General features: G+C 40.4%; 1 pseudogene; it reads left to right on the forward strand.

Moving 5' to 3' along the window:
- The window catches only part of LOC131370449 (NACHT, LRR and PYD domains-containing protein 3-like), an 87,619-nt pseudogene that overhangs the window by 57,149 nt on the left and 9,545 nt on the right, over nt 1–20,925 (forward strand).

Raw genomic sequence — 20,925 nt, forward strand, 5'->3', positions numbered from 1 at the left:
GGACAACTGGCTTTTCAGCAGCTGAAGAAAGGGAACCTGATCTTCTATGAAGAAGACCTGAGAGTGTGGCATTGATGTGAGAGAAGCAGCAGTGTACTCAGGTGTGTGTACACAGATCTTCAGAGAGGAGTTTGGGCTTCACCAGAGTAAAGTGTACTGCTTTGTTCATCTGAGCGTTCAGGAGCATCTCACAGCTCTGTATGTGCACCTGACCTTCATGAAGGAGAAGAGAAATGTTCTTGATCAGGATAAAGACTTTAAATGCCAGATCTACACAATCTCAGATGTACACAAGAGTGTTGTAGATAAGACTTTAGAAACTCAGACTGGACATCTGGATCTTTTCCTTTGCTTTCTTCTGGGTCTCTCACTGGAGTCCAATCAGAAACTCTTACATGCTTTAGTAACACAGACAGGAAGTAGCTCCCAGAGCATAAAGGAAACAGTTCAGTACATTAAGAAGAAGATCAGTGAAGATCTTCCTACAGAGAAATCCATCAATCTGTTCCACTGTCTGAATGAACTGGGTGATAATTCTCTAGTGGAGGAAATCCAACACTACCTGAAATCTGGAAAACAAAGTGACCTCTCTTCTTCACAGTGGTCTGCTCTGGTGTTTGTGTTACTGACCTCAGCACAGGAGCTGGAAGAATTTGACTTGAGTAAATATTTCAGTACAGATAAGATAACAGAAACTGTTGTTCTGAAGATGATGCCTGTGATTGCAGCATCCAGAAAAGCAATGTAAGTAAATCTGAATATAACTGTTACAGTGTTAGATAGAAACTGAAAACACTGAATAATATGGAGTTTGGAAATGTTTTTACCTGAAGGTAATACAGAGTGGAGTTAGTGTAAATAGATAAATTAGGGAATAAAAAAAATACTTGAATGAATATCAGCTATTATAAGGTCAGCTATTAAACATGTGGACATTCCACCTGACATATAAAACCATGTTAATTGCAGTAATGCAAATTGTAATCCCAAAACAGTTTTTATTTTTTATTAGTTTTTAGTTGTGAGGTACTGTAGAAATGACCTTTAATAGAAAGCTGACTTTCAACTTCCGGAAGGCTGTGACTGCATCCATTGTCCAACTGAGGTTTTTGGGATTCTTACATAGAAGGGAGGTGAGTGGAGCGCTGAGTTCACTGTAATCTGAGATGAATCGACGGTAGAAATTTGCAATCCCCAGGAAGCGTTGAAGATTCTTGTTGGTATGAGGCTGTGACCAGGTCTTCACAGCTTCCACTTTGGTGCGGTCCATCTGGATACCCTCCGGTGAGATGATGTAGCCCAGGAACTGGATAGTGGGTTGGTGGAACTCACATTTCTCAAGCTTTAGATACAGGTGATATTGATGGAGCCAGTTGAGTACCTGTCGTACATGAGCTATGTGGTCGGAAAGGTTGGGGGAGTAAATGAAGAGGTTATCTAAGTAGACTATAACAAACCTGTCTAGCATGTCCTCGAAAATTTCATTCATGAAATTCTGAAATACATGAAGTGACTGAGGCTTGAAGCACCTCACGAAGGGATGTGACAAGTTTGGTGAACGGGTCTGGTGTGGTGGGATCTCTGGCTTCCATCTTGTTAATGATGGGCTGGTATTCTGTCACAGTGTACCAAGGACGATGACCTGGAAGAAGCAGGTAAGATACAGTGCTCTTTAATGGATGGCAAAAGCAACAGTAAGATGGTGAATATAAGATATGGCAACCTAAATAAAGAATGAGAATTAGATCAAAACAGTCTTCTCTTGAATTCCAGAGGTAAGTACACAGTCCAAAGTGAGATAAGCATGGTTGGAGTAGCAAAGGTAGATCCAATGTAATCCACGGGCAGGAAGATAAGTCACAGAGTGTGTAACCATAATACCAGCCGATGAGTGTGCTATTATAGTGCTCTGGTGATTGGGTGTAGGTGCCAGTGCCCAATACTCTGGTGATTGGGGGCGTGGTTGAGTGGTTGGTACTGTGGCTGTGGTCGGTGCATCTGTGACACATTCTAAACACAGAGAATGGGATTATAAATCATTCTAAACACAGAGAGTAAGATTATAAATCACTGTAAACACCAGAGAGTGGGATTATAAATCATTATAAACACCAGGAAGGCTGTTCCATAACTCTGGGGGTTTTTGTAGTAAAAAGTCCTGCCCCCTGATGTAGTCTTTAGTATTTGAGATAACAACAAATATTCTACACCTTTTGATAGGCGCGGCGGATCATAAAAAAAAAAAATTGCCCAGGTACTGTAGTGCGAGACTATTTTGTGCTTTATAGGTTAGGAATTGTATTTTATAATCAAAGTGAAATTTGACTGGGAGCCAATGCAGTGTGGATAAGATCGGAGTGATGTGTTTGTCTTTTGGTTCTAGTTAGGACTCTAGCTGTTGTTTTCTGTACAGTAAGGCATTACAATAATCCAACCTAGAGGTTACAAAAGCATGAACTAGTGTTTCTGCATCATGAAGTGACATCATATTTCTTATCTAAGTAATATTTCTGAGATGAAAGAAGGCTATCCTACTGATATTATCTACATGAGCTTCAAACGAAAGACCAGAGTCATTTTTCACACCAAGATCTTTTACTGTGGGACACGATGAAACAGAAAGACCATCCAGAGTTAGTCTTTTATTAGAAAGCTTGCTTCTAGCTGCATGTGGTCCTAGTACAAGCATTTCTGTCTGTCAGAGTTAAGCAGGAGGAAGTTATTTAGCATTCACTGTCTAATGTCCTTTACACGTTCTTCAGACTTATTAAACTGGTGTCTGTCATCTGAATGGTGTCTCTCATCTGAAGCTCTGTCTCTCATCTCTCAGCTGAAACATATAGCTGTGTGTCATCAGCATAACAATGGAAGCTAATACCATGTTTATGAATAATTGCACCAAGGGGTAATGTTCTGTTAAAGGAAAAGGTTTTCTAGATTTTCTAGAAATGTGTTGTTTTTAAATGCAATTCATTTTGTCAGTTTGTTCCTTTAATAAATAAATTAGAACTGTAAACAGGAAGTAAAAAAAAGGGTGGCCAGTGGTTGCCAACACTGGGGTGTGACTAAGATGGAAGGCAATGATGCTACTTCTGGTAGCAATGCGGAAATAGAAGAAGGGTTGATTTGTGGGGTTTTTGAAGGAGTTAGAATTGTAACTGAACAGTAGTGGAAAATACGAAAATGAAGAAAGCTGGAAGTTTGGAAGCTGGAATCGGATAGTGACAAGAACAAGTAAGGGAAATAAGGACAAGCATATGGTAATGATGAAATGTCTGAGTAAATTAATGAATACATTAAACCCAATCAAAGTAACAAAGGCATTAAAGGAAGCAGTAGGTAAGCACTAAGAAAGCACTATGGTTGTATGTGACAGACATTACTGATCTTCTGTACTGACAATAAACAGCAAATAAGATCAGCTGGTCTAAAGTCTTTAATGGGTAAAAAAGTAGTATGTTTGATAATGGAAGATAGGAAATGGGTGAGAGGAGTCATTACAGGAGTGCCTTTAGTAACAGTTGAGTATATAAAACGAAATGTGTGGGGCATCAGTACTGAATGTTAAAATATGAAATATGCTGTTTGATAAATAAATAGAGCTCTAATAAGATCTACAATAGATTCTGGCAGCATTGTTGTTGTTTTTTTCAACATTGCAGATTAAAAAGATTGAAAGAATACAATCACAGGCTGTGGGGCTTTTAGAACATTACCAGTAGCAGTGTTACAGGTGGAGATAGGAGAAATGCCTTTGGTAATTAGGTGGCAACAACTGAAAATGGTTTACTGGGTATCAGTGACATAAGGACATATTGTCACCCTGTAAAAATGTTATTAAGATCTGCTGGGAATATGAATATTCACATGTAGCCAGTTTCAGATGGGATGGGAATAATGAGGCACAAAGAATTTTTGATTATGAAATTAGTCCAACAGTGGCAATATCAGCTGTATCCTTACTTATATCCTTATTTATTCCCAATGCCATTGGCTGACTGGAAGAAATAAATAACCATCAAAGAAAGAGCACACAATTTTGTTGGTGAGACACTATTTAGATCAAGAGTATCATTATTGCACTCAAATATACATTGATCAGGCCTAACATTATGACCACCAGCCTAATATTGTGTTTGTCCTCCTTTTGCTGCCCTGGCCCTGTTCTGGTAGCAACAATGCATGCACTCTGTATTCTGACACCTTTCTATCAGAACCAGCTGTAGCGAATCTAGCTCAAAATTTAAATATTTAAGTGTAATTATAACTGGTTATAATTAATTATAAATATTCAAATGGGGTTTTAGAACTAACTGTTAGAGAATCAATAACAATTATTTGATTTGTTCGTCCACCGAACAGACGGTATAATTATGTATTAATTCCAGGGAAAGTTATCTTCCTGGCCAAGAAAGATTAACTACTTTATAAAGTACTAGCTGTAATTTAGCACGTAGCAAGAGCAATGTTCAGGGACCCCGAAATTGTGAGCAAAGCACAGAGACAATCACTTGTGAATAAAATGCATTTAATAAAACAGAAACACACAACACATACTAACTACGACACACGTACATAAAAGACAGGATAAGGATTATAGAGAGGGGATAAGTAGGCAAAGAGAGATTGAGATTAAGGAAGAGAATACGGAGGAAATCAGAACGAGAGAGAGAGAGAGAGAGAGAGAGAGATAAGGAACTAGAGAAGAGATCAAATATGGCAAGTTTCAAATCGAGTTTTGATTACAACTGTGTGAGAATCGTCAAGGTAATTAGGATTCACCTTAATAAAGGGGCTTCAGCTTAAAATTGCGGATCTAAAATAATTAGTAACTTTTACTTGCATTGGTCCGTTGATAAGAGTCCTGATGTAGTGGATCAAGGAGGTTCAGAGATTTGAAGTCCTCTGAGTAAGCAAGAGATTCTGCTGGAATGAAAAAGGTTTCGGTGGTGCAAACGAAGTTCTTCGATTGAAGCTGCCGGCAAAGTCTCAGAAGAAAGTGAAAGTCTTGTCCTGAAGAAAGATCGGAGTCGAGTCGGGCGACAATAGAAGAGGTCGTGCCGGGAAGAAAAGGCGCACGGGGCCCCCCCGACCGCAGAGCGGAGAGGGGGTTGGCCCCCGTGGGGCCAAGCCGAGCTGAGCCAGACAAAAAGCCAAAGCTGGACAAAAAAGCCGGGATAGATGGGTGCTTAGGGTTTTTATTGATCCCTTGGTCGTGCCCAGTTTTTCAGAGTGACCAATCCAACACCTGAAACTTTTGGAGGGAAAAGTTTCTTTGTCTCCGCTCGGTCACTCATTTGCATACTTTATGGTGAAGTCAGGAATGGATAAAGTTTCAATTAAAGTATCGTAGGCTCATATTATGTACTTGGATGACCACATGGCATACACTATTGCTTATAAAAGTAAAAGAGGATCATTTTGATAGTAGACACGAAAGAAAGACAAGTTGATGGGAAGTTCCAGGGGTGTGAGGCTGGGCTATCAGTACTGATGGTCTGCAGAACTCCAACATTCATGGAGGCAGGATTCCTCCTTTGTCTCCAGTCTCGTTGGGGGGGGTCATTGGTTATCCAGAGCCATCAAACATCCCGGAACCTGGCTCCCATGAGTTACAGCATGTCGGTTGAGTCAAAATGAAATGACTATAAGTGAAATAGGTCAGTTGTGAGCTGCGTAATGGTTAATTGAGTTTTTGAGAAGGATGCAATGGACCCCATGAGCATGACCCCCATGAGCATGACCCCCTGGAGCCTATCCCAGCCCACATAGGGCAAAAGGCAGGGGTACACCCTGGACAGGTTGCCAGTCCATCGCAGGGCCACACATAGACAAACAACCACACACAGGCAATTTAGAATTACCAATCAACCTAATGTACATGTCTTTGGACTGTGGGAGGAAACCAGAATAGCCCCACACAGGCACGGGGAGAACATGCAAACTCCACACAGGAAGGCCCCAGTTCGACACTAGGATTCGAACCCAGGACCTTCTTGCTGTGAGACAACAGTGCTAACCACTAAGCCACCGTGCTGCCACTTTTTTCGATATTATTTATATTATATTTATTTTCCTTCTACATCAACATGTCACACTCCACTCCAGTAGGTGGTGGAAATGTGATGTAAGCTGGTTTTCCAACCTCCATTAAATCCAGATGAAGAAGGGGTTTGGTTTTGCTGAGTGATCGCTAGTTTGCTAATTTTCATTGCATACATCATACGCCTTTGGATGTATGATGTAGTTGAAGTAGTTGAGTGTCATTATCCTCTTCTACGATGTTGAATCATTGTTTGAATGTCAGTGTTCAAACAAAATTTAATGTGAGAGCTACTGCTGAGTTGCTACTGTTTAAGTTGCTAGCCGAGTGCTAATATGTCACTAGCATATTCACAGTTTATGTGGGGACGTGAACATGTGACTGAGTGAATCAGAGATCTCATACCATACAGTTTTAAGTTAAATACACAGTGAATACAATATGTGACGATTTAAACATTTCGATTTAATTCATAAAACTACTCAATGTTGAGATTTTGGAATGTGAGCTCATGCATGTACTTTGCAATGAAAATAAAGTTCTATCTATCTATCTATCTATCTATCTATCTATCTATCTATCTATCTATCTATCTATCTATCTATGCAGCATATATACTATGCTGCATATATAGATAGATATACTATGTGTACATGCTATTTCTTGGGAAACTGGTTTAATTTTATTCACTATTATGTTTTTCTCACCACTGTGAAGTGTACAAGAAGTATAAAATAATGTGTATTATATATTTATAAGAATATATATTTATATATATTATAAGAATACAGGACAAATCACATCCCCTATTAACTCAATAAGAGACACAGTGTTTTATTTTTAATATGAGACAATCCCATATTATACAGGACGGAGAGCAAAATACTAGCTAGTTAGCTGTAGTTAACTACTAACTTTACCCATTTTAATGACATCAACATGTGGAAGCAAGCAAACAAATTGATTAAAACTAATAAATGTAAGTTATTTTACTGGTGTTTTCTGTTTTTTTTCTTTCTTTCTTTTTTGTGTTTTTACACACCAGATATATCACCAAATGATAGTAAACTTATTATGTCTCCTGGTCCAGGGGCCCTAAGTGAACACTTATACCACTTACAGGAAGAAAAGGCCCTGAGGATGTTTACAACAGATGTATCGATGGTTCAGTTTTAGATGTTGTCTGCAGTGTCCCTTTAATCATACTGACTAACTGGTGTTTGTACTTTCAACATTTATGAGAATGAGAAGATTCAGTGAAAGCTTTGAGAATGTGTTTGATCATTTGCACTAGTGTGAGTTCATTATGTTTTATTTTATTTCCTTCAGTATCAGCTGTGATTCACTTGGAGTAAAAAGTTGTTCAGCTCTGGACTCAGGGCTCAGATCAGAAACCTCCAGTCTGAGAGAACTGCATCTGACTGTGAAAAGACTGGATCTGACTGAGAATAATCTAGGAGACTCAGGAGTAAAGAGTCTCTCTGCTGTACTGGAGAATCCTCACTGTAAAGTGGAGACACTGGGGTAAGATCATTTCTCTGAGAGTCACAATAACTCACTAAAAGCAGCAGTTATTTACAGTGTTGTTTTTAACCTGAGATTTTCAGTAACAGTACAACATGCAGAACAAATAGATTAGTCATTAAATGATAACGATTTCTCTCCAGAATCACTTATGCATTAAAGAAATAAATAAAGGAGAGAAAAGTTTCTGCAAAACCTGACTCGTTAGCTACAAAAGTATTGCTGGATTAAAAGCTCATTGATCACAGCCATGAAAGTTCTTCTGAGCAACTGTTGACTTCTGAGATTCTGTTCAAACCTGTGCCCACCCTGTTTTACCCAGGCCCACCCACTGTTCACAATCTGACATTAATGTTTTGCTCAGTGTTAAATATACCTTATGTAATAAATATCTGTTGATGAAGAGTGTCATTGTGTCTCTCTACAGGTTGTGTGGTTGTGGTGTCTCAGATGAAGACTGCTACTCTGATTTCTGAGGTCAAACCCCTCACACCTGAGAGAACTGGATCTTTCCTGTGATCATCTAGAAGACTCAGGAGTGAAGAGTCTCTCTGCTGTACTGGAGAATCCTCACTGTAAATTGGAGACATTGGAGTAAGATCATATTTTAAAACATTAGTGATAAATAACGGTCTAATCTTCGTCCAGGTCATAATAATAGATAAAGACATTCTGTATAAATAATACAGAGGAACAGTTGTTCTTGTTAATACTGAATAAACCATTTACAATTTCAGTCTGTGTTTAAAAAATACACCAAGACCATAAAAGGGATTCTACGTCACACTACTACAGCTTCTTTTGTCTTCAGGAAGCACTCTATGTATGTTTGTGTCGATTGTTTGTCCTGTCTTTCTAGACTAGGGAAAAAGAATATATATATATATATATATATATATATATATATATATACATATATATATATATATATATATATATATATATATATACATATATATATATATATATATATATATATATATATATATATACATATATATATATATATATATATATATATATATATATATATATATATATAAAAGATCAGGAAAGATGGCATGTTCAGAAAGTGTTTGCTCTGTGTCCCGCTACATTTTGTGGGACTACTCGCACTCATTCTGCTTTGTTTGTTTGATAGTGGAGCGTGCACACGCGGGAGTCAGCTGTGTGCCCTGCGAAACTTTTCCTTTCCGTAAACTCTGCTCTCGCTTTGCTGTTTTCTCTAGCCAAGCACCTGCACCTCGTGACTCTGGTCCCGCATTTGTCGAAGCAGCGCACTGACTTAGATCATGGGTCTCACAGGTCGAGTTAGTGGAAGCGGAACTAGAGACAGGTGATTCCCTTTTTCTTTCCCTCTCTCCTGACTCAGATTTCCCTGCTTGGGACGCCAGTGCTCAGGATGAGGGTTGAGGATATGCGAGAGATGCCTGGAACTGTCCAGGCATCTCTCGCATATCCTCAACCCTCATCCTGAGCACTGGCGTCCCACTAGGCTGTGTGTTGAACCCAAGGCTCTACTATCTGTTCACCTATGACTGTGTTCCACTGCATAATTCCAACATCTTGATCAAATATGCAGATGAATCCACAGTTGTTGGCCAAATCAACAATAACAGTGAATGCCTAACTTGCTGTTCTCTAACAAGGTGCTTAACGGCAAAATTCACAATTGGTGTTTGATCCATGAATCGACCAATAAATTTTCTGGTTCAATTAGAATTGGTATTTAAACAGTCCTCTTCATCATGCTGTTCACATTTTGACATCATGATACCAAGACCACACCTAACAATTGATCAACAGTACCTCACCATTGCGAGGCTTCTAACAGGATGTTCTCAGAGGGAAGTGGCCACTGAGCTTAGAGTGTCACAGAGTGTCATCAGCAGGTTGCAACAGAGATACAGAGAGACTGGAAGAGTCACGGAAAGGCATAGAAGTGGACGTCCTTTGGCCACGCCCCACGTTGATGACTTCATTGTGAATAGTGCCCTGCGGAACCGGATAATGAATACCACTCAACACCAGGCACACTTAAGGAAGGTGAGACGCACCCAAGTGTCACGTCAGACCATTCGAAACCATTTACATCAGTATGCTCTGCGTGCTAGATGACCTGCAAGGGTACCTGACCACACCACTAAGCACAGGTATCATGGCCACACATGGGCCAGGGAGCATTTATGCTGGACGAGAGACCAGTGGGCCTCAGTGCTGTTCTATGATGAAAGTCGATTCATGTTGAGCAGAAATGATGGCTGCCAACAATGTTGGAGATGTCAAGGAGAGCGCTATGCTTCAGCCACTGTTGTGGTGGTGTTACAGTCTGGGCAGGTGTGTCTACTCAATACAGAACTGCCCTACATCTTGTGAATGATACAGTGACAAGCCAATACTACCTGAATAACATCATTAATCCAGTCATTGTGTCCCTGCATGAACAACACAGGCCTAATTTCATCTTCATGGACGACAATGCTCCAGCTCATCGAGGTCGCATCATTAGGGAATGGCTGCTGGAGGCTGGGGTACCTCAAATGGAGTGGCCTGCACTTTCTCCAGACCTGAATCCCATAGAAAACCTATGGGATCAGCTGAGTCACCGTGTAGAGGCTCATAACCCTGCACCCCAGAACCTCAATTACCTGAGGGCCACCCTTCAAGAAGAGTGGAATGCCATACCTCAGCAGACAATAAGTCGACTCGTGAACAGCATGAGATGTCATTGTCAAGCTGTAATTGATGGTCAAGGGCACATGAGAAATTATTGAGACACTGACATTTTTTGTTGTGGTATACCCACCACTGTTGTTGGCTTTTGTTTCAATAAATAGTTTGAGATGAGGAAATCACCATTGCATGCTTCTACTTAAATGCCCTACTTTCATGATGTAATATATTTTTACATTTTCCATAAATTTCACCAAAAAGCCAAATATCCTTTTTGTGAGTAGTGTATATATATATACACTATATTGCCAAAAGTATTCGCTCACCTGCCTTGACTCGCATATGAACTTAAGTGACATCCCATTCCTAATCCATAGGGTTCAATATGACGTCAGTCCACCCTTTGCAGCTATAACAGCTTCAACTCTTCTGGGAAGGCTGTCCACAAGGTTTAGGAGTGTGTTTATGGGAATTTTTGACCATTCTTCCAGAAGCGCACTTGTGAGGTCACACACTGATGTTGGACGAGAAGGCCTGGCTCTCAGTCTCCACTATAATTCATCCCAAAGGTGTTCTATCGGGTTGAGGTCAGGACTCTGTGCAGGCCAGTCAAGTTCATCCACACCAGACTCCCACAAAGTTGGGAGCATGGAATTGTCCAAAATGTATTGGTATGCTGAAGCATTCAGAGTTCCTTTCACTGGAACTAAGGGGCCAAGCCCAGCTCCTGAAAAACAACCCCACACCATAATCCCCCCTCCACCAAACTTTACACTTGGCACAATGCAGTCAGACAAGCACCGTTCTCCTGGCAACCGCCAAACCCAGACTCGTCCATCAGATTGCCAGATGGAGAAGCGCGATTCGTCACTCCAGAGAACGTGTCTCCACTGCTCTAGAGTCCAGTGGCGGCGTGCTTTACACCACTGCATCAAACGCTTTGCATTGCACTTGGTGATGTATGGCTTGGATGCAGCTGCTCAGCCATGGAAACCCATTCCATGAAGCTCTCTGCGCACTGTTCTTGAGCTAATCTGAAGGCCACATGAAGTTTGGAGGTCTGTAGCGATTGACTCTGCAGAAAGTTGGCGACCTCTTCACACTATGCGCCTCAACATCTGCTGACCCCACTCTATCAATTTACGTGGCCTACCACTTCGTGGCTGAGTTGCTGTCATTCCCAAACACTTCCACGTTCTTATAATACAGCTGACAGTTGACCGTGGAATATTTAGGAGCGAGGAAATTTCACGACTGGATTTGTTGCACAGGTGGCATCCTATCACAGTTCCACGCTGGAATTCACTGAGCTCCTGAGAGCGACCCATTCTTTCACAAATGTTTGTAAAAACAGTCTGCATGCCTAGGTGCTTGATTTTATACACCTGCGGCCATGGAAGTGATTGGAACACCTGATTCTTATTATTTGGATGGGTGAGCAAATACTTTTGGCAATATAGTGTGTATATATATATATATATATATATATATATATATATATATATATATATATAATATGTAGGGTTGAAGAGACGCTGGCATCTTTCCCCTTCTCTGGCTGCATGGAGAAAGTCTGCATTCCTACTGTAAGGCCTACATTCCTGCAGGTTAAGCCATTGCGGTGCTGCACACAATGGCAGTTTTGCAGTTGTACCAAGCTGACCTTCTAAAGGAGCTAAGGGTTTAGCCCTCTGTGCCACAAAGCAGATAGCCTATGCCATCAGCCATTCATGATGCATCTGCATTTAGTTGCCACAGAGAGGCAATCTGACAGAGGTAAAAGAAAGGGACAATCTTTTCTTTAGGCTTCCTGGTGTCTTCTAAGAGCCTGTTCTTCCTTTGCCACAGTGAGGAGCTAGGGCTAGGCCAGTACCCACCAGCCGCAGCCTGGCCTGCTGAGGCAGGAAAAGAAGGCTAGTGCTGCAGCCTGAGCCACCCCATGTATAATCTGGGTGGCTGGTAAGCACTTGGGGCAGGTCCCTCAGGTGAGAGACAACCATCTCTGCCATGTGGGCCAGGAAGGAAGGGCTAGGGTTCTAAGGGATGCCCCTTTTAGGGCCATTTCCACTGCTGCCCACCCCGCCACCTCTGGTACTTCAGGGTTCAGCCATGACTACCCATGCTCCTGCTCTTTATGTGTTGTGACCTCCTGGGTTAGCCCCTGCCAGCTTGCTGTTTCAGGGCTACATACAATTTTAGACCTGTTTACTCTGAATTGTATGCTGAAACATACAAGTCTGGAATGTTAACACTCACGGTCACTGTTTTGCAGATCAACTCCTAGGACTGATTTGCGATGATAATCCTGAAGGGTGCGTATCTTCCACTCCCTTATCAGGGTCACAAGGGTTATGTGTGCTTGCACACATGAGATCCCTAGGCCTCAACCCATTGAAGTGTGTGCTCTAGGTCAGAGCAAGCAAAAAGCCACGATAGATGGGTGCTTAGGGTTTTTATTGATCCCTTGGTCGCGCCCAGTTTTTCAAAGTGACCAATTCAATACCCGAAACTTTTGGAGGGAAAAGTTTCTTTGTCTCCGCTCGGTCACTCATTTGCATACTTTGCATACTTTATGGTGAAGTCAGGAATGGATAAAGTTTCAATTAAAGTATCGTAGGCTCATATTATGTACTTGAATGACCACATGGCATACACTATTGCTTATAAAAGTAAAAGAGGATCATTTTGATAGTAGACACGAAAGAAACAGTATGAGAGGAAAGGAAACTGGGTATAGGTAAATAAAACATACATTCTTATCTTATAAAACATATTCTATTTCATGAAAACACAGAACACAGGTCATGAGTGGTAATACAACCAAAAAAATATAAAGGCAAAAGGGGAATACATATACAGGTGTGTTAGGCATGGGTCAGGTAGGGTTTTACTATTGTTTTATTGAAACTTGATTCAAGGAACTCTCCTTATGTGTGTGCGTGTGGGGGTCAGGATGAGCGTTTCCAGATGCTTTGGGTGTGTTTGTGTGTGTGTGTGTGTGTGTGTGTGTATGTGGGTGTGTGTGTGGGTGTGTGTGTATGTATATGTGTGTGTTCAGTCAGAACTTTGGTCATCCCCCAGTCAAGGCATTGATTTGGTTTAGATTAGGGAATTCTTGTTGACTTTTAATGGCAGTAAAACTGCTAGGCGCAGGATGATTTGCATGTTAAGGTCACAAGTTGATGGGAAGTTCCAGAGGTGTGAGGCTGGGCTATCAGTACTGATGGTCTGCAGAACTCCAACATTCATGGAGGCAGGATTCCTCCTTTGTCTCCAGTCTCGTTGGGGGGTTCATTGGTTATCCAGAGCCATCAAACATCCCGGAACCTGGCTCCCATGAGTTACAGCATGTCGGTTGAGGTATAATGAAACGACTATAAGTAGTGATAGCTCAGTTGTGAGCTGTGTAATAGTTAATTGAGTTTTTGAGAAGGATGCAATGGACCCCATGAGCAAGTGAGCCGACCTGGAGACGCTACAGAAAATATTTATATTATAATTTTGTCACATACACAACCATACACACTACGACATAGAGTGACATGATTTTCAACTGTGAGACATAAAAGTAGAATAAAATTAAATTAAATTAAAATTAAAAAAATTAATAAAATTGTACACAGCGACTATTGTGAATAAAGTGCAGATGTATGCAGTTAGTGCACATAGTCCAACATTTTAGCTGAGTACTGAGGAGAGGAAACTACCAAATTAACACATCTCTGTGTTAATGAGGAGGATGTGAATGTGGATTTGAATTACAACATTCTGTTTTCCAGATCTAATTTACTACAGATTTGATCGATAATGTTAGCTTGTTAACTGCTAAAAGAATGCTTGATGTTTTTGTGTGTGATTTAGGCATCAGTAAAAGCTTTATGAAGTGATTTTAAAATTATTCTGTTTTAAATGATTTTCATTTTGGGACTAGTTAGTTTAATCAAAAAATACTAAAAATAGGTTTTTTTTATAGATCTTAAATGTATTAGCAATAATAATAATGATGGGTGTCTGGGTTATGATATGGGCAGCAGAGTTCTGAATAAGTTGAAGTTTGTGAAGAAGCTTTTATGTAATCTAGATAAAAGTGAATTACAGTAATCAGTGGGGAGGTGACCAGAACATGTGTAAGAATGGCAGCAGTTTGTGTGGTGAGGTATGGGTAGAGGCAACCAATGCTGGGGAGATGGAAGTAAGATGATCTGGAAACACTGTTTACATGTGACTTGAAGGAGAAACTAACATTGAATATGACCACCATGTTTCTAGCCTGGGCAGAGGGAGAAACTGAGGAACCATCAATATAAAGTGAGAGGAGGTTACTAGTGAACTTTACTAAAGCAATTTTTGTACTGTGTTTAGTAGGGAACCTAGACTGAAATGCTACAAACACATTATTATCACTAAGGTGAGCATGATCCTGTGTAGCAACTGCTTTTTCCAGAATTTTAGAAATAAAATGGAAATTTGATATTGGACTGAAATTAATTAATAAAAAGATGTTAATCTGTTTCAGAAGGGTAAAATTATTTGCATGCATCAAGCAAGGAAAACATCTAAGGAGATTGCTGAAACTACTAAAATTGGGTTAAGAATTGTCCAACGCATTATTAAAAACTGGAAGTACAGTGGGGAACCATCATCTTTGAGGAAGCAATGTGGTTGGCGATCAACAATGTGAAGGGAGAGTAAGGGATTGGGACTAAACAGCTGTGTAGCCTTAAGAAAACCACTTATCAGTTATGCTAATTGGAAAAAATGGCTTCAGTTTGCTAGGGAGCATAAAGATTAGACTCTGAAGCAATGGAAGAAGGTCATGTGGTCTGAGGTGTCCAGATTTACCCTGTTCCAGAATGATGGGCACAACGGGGTAAGAAGAGAGGCGGAAGAAGTGATGTACCCATCATGCGTAGTGCCTATCATACAAGCCTGTGGGGGCAGTGCTATGATCTGGGGCTGCTGCAGTTGGTCAGGTCCAGGGTCAGCAATGTTATGTGCCCAAAGAATGAGGTCAGTTACTACCTGAACATACTGAATGACCTGGTTATTCCATCAATGGATTTTTTCCTCCCTGATGGCATGGGCATATTCCAAGATGACAATGCTATGATTTATCAGGCTCAAATTGTGAAAGAGGGGTTCAGGGAGCATGAGACATCATTTTCACACATGGATTGGCCACTACAGAGTCCAGAACTTAACCCCATTGAGAATCTTTAGAATGTGCTGGAGAACACTTTGCACAGCGGTTTGACTCTCCCATCATCAATACAAAATCTTGGCAAAAAATTAATGCAACTCTGGACAGGAATAAATGTGACATTGCAAAAGCTTTTTGAAATGATGTCACCGCAAATGTGTGCCGTAATCAAGCTAAAGGCTGTCCAACAAAATGTGTGTCCTTTTTTTTTGGATGAGCAGTTAAAAATGCAGAAAATATTTCAGCCTTAAAATATTTCAGAGGTCATGCTTAATTCAGTTAAATAAAAAGTCATTTGGTTGCTGCCAGGTGTTGACCAAGCAAAAAAAGAAAACTTGCAATCATCCACAAGATGCTGGATCAGAAAACCCTTATTAGAGAGTGAGCATGTGTTAAACAGCCCGAGTTTGAGGCTGTTTTTAGTAGGTGCAGATCTAGGTGAGCTGGCTAGCTTTGCTAGCACACCATGGTTTACAGTCCTGTTTCCTTCTTGATTAAGGGGCTGAAGGCCCTAATGCTCTTATCGTCTTGGTATCATCTTGGCATTGTCTTGGTACCGTTTTGGTACCATCTTGTTACCTGAAGCTCCAACGTGACCCTCATTGGATATATTTCTGACACGGGTGGGGGGTAATGTCTTGGTGGTAGATAGAAGGCAGTGGTTCAGTGGAGTAGGGCCATAGCTGGAAGAGCTCAGTTACCGAGTACTGGAGTAGTGAAGCAGCTACATGAAGCAATGGAGCGAGAGTAGAGAGTAAGGCAGGAGCCTTACTCTCCTTATGCACATTATGTCCATGCGTGTTTGTAGAGAGAAAATATGACACTGACACTGGTATACAGGGCTTTGCTAAAATTGTCTACATAAAAAGGTGTATATAGATAAGTTTATCGAAGCTTTTTACAGTGAGTTAAAATGTAAAGGTGTAACTAATAAAATGATCTGCAGTACATACTTACATTAATGTTTATCACATATGATAAAAAACAAACAAATAAATAAATAAATACTATTAAGTCACCAGAATTGAACCAGAATTTAATGCTTTGCTGTTTTTTTTTTTCTATTTAGGGCCCAAGCACCGAAGGAGCAAGGCCAGAGGCCTTGCACCGTAGGTGCGGAAGCCCTATTGTTTTCGTTAGAATTTTATATTTATTAGCACCCGAGCACCGAAGGAGCAAGGCCAGAGGCCTTGCATCGTGGGTGCGGAAGCCCTATTGTTTTCGTTAGAATTTGTATTTTATTTTTTTTAGGGCCCAAGCACCGAAGGAGCAAGGCCAGAGGCCTTGCACCGTAGGTGCGGAAGCCCTATTGTTTTCATTAGAATTTATGGGGTTTTTTTTGTTTTTTTGTATGAAGGAGTGTGACGGAATTTTTGATACCTTGAATTGTGTTACTATTGTGATGATTTACATGAGAACATAATAGAAGAAAATGAATTTTCTCATATCTTACGAGTGGAAAGGCCTAATGTTCCAAAGTATTTCCCATAGAGAGTGTAAATGGGTATGAGAAAGTCCAGTGTGGCTGGTCCCTGTGCGTGGCACAGGGCTATCACAGCGCCCCCTGGAACTTTGTCTGAAATATAGCTGCACAGCTCATTTTCCCTTGGACATATATGCATGAGAGCCGGTATACATTTAGTTCTCAATGAGCTAAATGACATTCATCCACCTGTCATGGGATCTGCTTAACAGGAAGTCAGTTATTTTGGGATGTTTGAAAAACGCACCCAGTGGAATTTGTTATACTCCTCCTAGGGGATTTGTATGATTTTGACGGAACAGGATCCAATATGATCGGAAGACATTGAGGATCTAAAGTTGATGAGGGATTTCTGATATCTCAAACGGTTCAGCCGTGAGGAGCCCTTAAACTTATGGCGAATAAAAGGAAACAGGAAGTGGCTAATAACTTCCTGAAGAGTGTATATTGAGTGATGTACATCAAACTTCAACTTTATGTTAAGAGAAGAAAGGTGATCACATGGACATGACTACTGTCAGTGTCAGTCATAGCGCCACCAACTGGCAGCAGGAAGTGTGTCACTTTTAGAAAGCTCTAATGTTTTCCCTTCCTTTCACCTGATTTGGTTGAGAATCAGTCAGAATAATGTCAGGACATGGCTGATGTGAAACTGTGAAGGAATGTGTGATATTTTGAATGATGTTGCTATTGTGAGGACATAATAGAAAAAAATGAATGTTCTTATATCTTAACAGTGGAAAGTCCAAGTCCTAATGGTTCAAAAAATTTTACATAGAAAGAACAACTGGTTGTGAGTAATTCTGTTTAGTTTCATGATTTTGTGATGCTCAAACGGCTCACAACAAATTTTTACATTTATCAGTCCATTGACTGGACATGGTTTTGGCCTGACTCCTGCAGTACTAGACTATGTCCACTAGAGGCTCTTTCCCTTTTATTTTAATTTCTTTAAATATGGCTTCATTTTCACAATTCATATATACAGAGTCAACCAAAAATGTATACACACTTCAGGAGAAGAAAAATAGTATGATGTAAATTATATTAGTATAATATTAATAATATTATCATAATATTATCATAATATCATCATATATATCAATCTATAACGTATAGCAATACATTTAGTAATTCAATATTTATACAAATTTTTCTTTTCCTGAAATGTGTATACATTTTTCTTGGTGACTCTCTCTCTGTACATATACATATAAACTGATATAGTAATATAGTTTAGAGGGAGAGTCATTGTCCCTTTGGACATCACTGGACATTGCTATGATCTATTTCATTACACCCAAACTGTCCCTTTTGTCCTTATATAGTTTAGAAGGAAAGTCAGTTTTCGTTTTGCCATCAGTGGACTTTGCTGTGATCACTTTCAGTACACCCAAATTGTCACTCTTGTCCTTTTGGTATTTCCCCTTTTAATGCATGTACCCCCCGTGCTCACTGTGTCTGGTGCACCTGGGTGGCGATGGCACCATGTAGTGATGGCCCATAGTGCGAGGGCCCGTCATTGCTGCTTGCAGCTATATTTTGTCCTTATTCCTGTTCCTGGGGGTTTGTGCTCCAGTAGTGATCAAACTCCATGTGTACAACCAGTGAAGCATGTCATTGTGTCTCCCTACAGGTTGCAGTGGTGTGGTGTCTCAGATGAAGGCTGTGCTGCTCTGACTTTAGCTCTGAGATCAAACCCCTCACACCTGAGATTCCTGAATCTGTCCTATAATAATCTAGGAGACTCAGGAGTGAAGATTCTCTCTGCTGTACTGGAGAATCCTCACTGTAAACTGGAGATACTGAGGTAAGATCTTTCTGAGAGTCACATGACCTGCTCCTCAGTAATTTTCATTCTCTTATAGTGAGACTGAAGCAGAAGTCTCATCGTCCTGAGGAGGAGAACTTTTCACTGCACACTGTTGATTTTCCACAGACTCTGATGTGATTGTAATGTGTCTGAAATTACTGTGAAATCTCCTAAAACACTGTAACTAATCACGCAAACTGCAGTAAGGACACAAATTAAACGTACTGTGTGATCTGCAGGGGTTAAAAGCAGCAGTGACATGGAATGTTTATTCTGTCAGTGAATGTTTGTTCTGTATGTTTCTGTCAAGCTGCTATTAACAGGGTTGCCAGATCTGTTTGGGTGTTACTCAGTGTCCCTCAGGTTGTGACACAGATATGTAGTGTCCTGCTAAAATGCAGGACACTACATATCTCCTAACAGAATAAACAGTTTGTCAATGTTGGGCAGGAGAGAGAATGAACTTCTTTACAGTCTGTTAGAAAGTGCAGGTCTGTCTCCACTCTGTACACACTCTCTTCTCTGTAGAGTCATGATTTCTTATAGCAGCTCGTCTCCATGGCCAGTGTGTGTGCTGAGTCTGTATTTAATCGGCTTGGTTCTGTGTTGGTGGTCAGTCACTGCTCTCAGGTATTCAGCTACAGTGTAATGTCCATTTAGGGTCAGATAGCACTACATTTTACTTTGCTTGTGTTTGTATGTTCCAGTGTGTGATGTTTCGTTTCTGTAGTGTTATAATGTGCTGTATAATAGAGACAATATTTGACAGATCTTTTCTGAATGTTTGAGCAGCAGTGGGAATCGGAACAATTCAGCTCTACAGCTGTTTGAGGAGTTTTAGTGGATTTACAGAATTGTGTATAATTTCAGCTAGGTGTTTATCCCACTGTGTAAAATTTTGGTTGTAAGTGACCCCAGATCTCATTACCATACAGCAGAATAGGTTCTTATCATTTGAGACAGTCTGGATTTGGAATTTGAAAGTGAATTTGTAGTTTTGTTGATGTACATGGATTTGTTCATACCATATGTTTTACCTCCTACATCACTTTTAAGAATTTTCTACAATAGATTTTTCTTCCCCAGGTTACTGTACACACAGATGCCTCTGTACTTATTAGGAGTGACTCTATCTCCACTTTTGTAAATAGGTGTTATAAGACCATGGGTCCAGATGTCAGGGAAATAACCTACACTCAGGATCATGTGGGATAATTTAAGATTAACTATAAGAAGATTTTTTTTTTTACTTAATCATTTCGTTTAGGATTCCATCAGGCGTCAGCATCAGCTTCAAGTTCAAGCACCACGACTTCCGCTCCAGCAGACATCAGTGCAACGCTTGGCTCCATTGCAACACTTTTATTTATTTTTTTCTCATTTATTTACTTTTTTTCTAGGAATGTGCACTGCAGTTTGACTTGTAAAAGCTACTTTCTGTTTCTGTGGATGTACCAAATGTCAGTTGGAGGTTTTTAGAACTCCTGCAACCAGAGCATCATGAGTAGTTTGGTGGCACACAGCTAATTGTGGTGGGGAACTGTGGCCTCCACACCCTAAACATGGCTTCTCCATTTGTCACCTGGAGAAGGTTGTGAGGAGGGAGGATTTCTCTGCTCTAACCAAATGCACAAAATTTCTACTTCCGTTCTCTGGACACAGGTGGCCTGAAAATCTACCAATCATTTAGAGAGCTTTGGAGGTCTGGCCATCAGTGACCATGTACATGGATGCAGTTAGGAAAAAGAAGATACCAAATCCAGGAACGGCATTTTATGACACTCTTGAAGCTGCTGAAAAAGACCCTCTTGGTCTTAAATTTAATTCTGCACGGTATTAAAAAGGTCTTAAAAAGTCTTAAATATAACTCTTAGAAACCTGCATATACCCTCTGTGTGTGTGTGTGTGTGTGTATTGTTTGGATCTTGACAAATTTGTGCAGTTCTAATGAAATGAGGTTTATGTTGTATAGTGTGTGACTGATGTCTTCCTCACTGTGAGTGTATGTAGTGTCCAGAAAGGTGTGTGTGTGTGTGTGCGCAGTGGGGTTAGTTCTTGTCCTGTTAATGAATTTGGCTGTGATCAGACAGAGGGATTAGTGGTTTAACAGTGAATGTGTTGACACAGAAAGGGTTTAAATCTGTTATCATTGTGTTTGTTCATATCATTGTGTTCAGAATGTTTATCTC

The sequence above is a fragment of the Hemibagrus wyckioides genome, linkage group LG19 (assembly GCF_019097595.1).
Source record: "Hemibagrus wyckioides isolate EC202008001 linkage group LG19, SWU_Hwy_1.0, whole genome shotgun sequence".
NCBI classification, from domain to species: Eukaryota; Metazoa; Chordata; class Actinopteri; order Siluriformes; family Bagridae; genus Hemibagrus; species Hemibagrus wyckioides.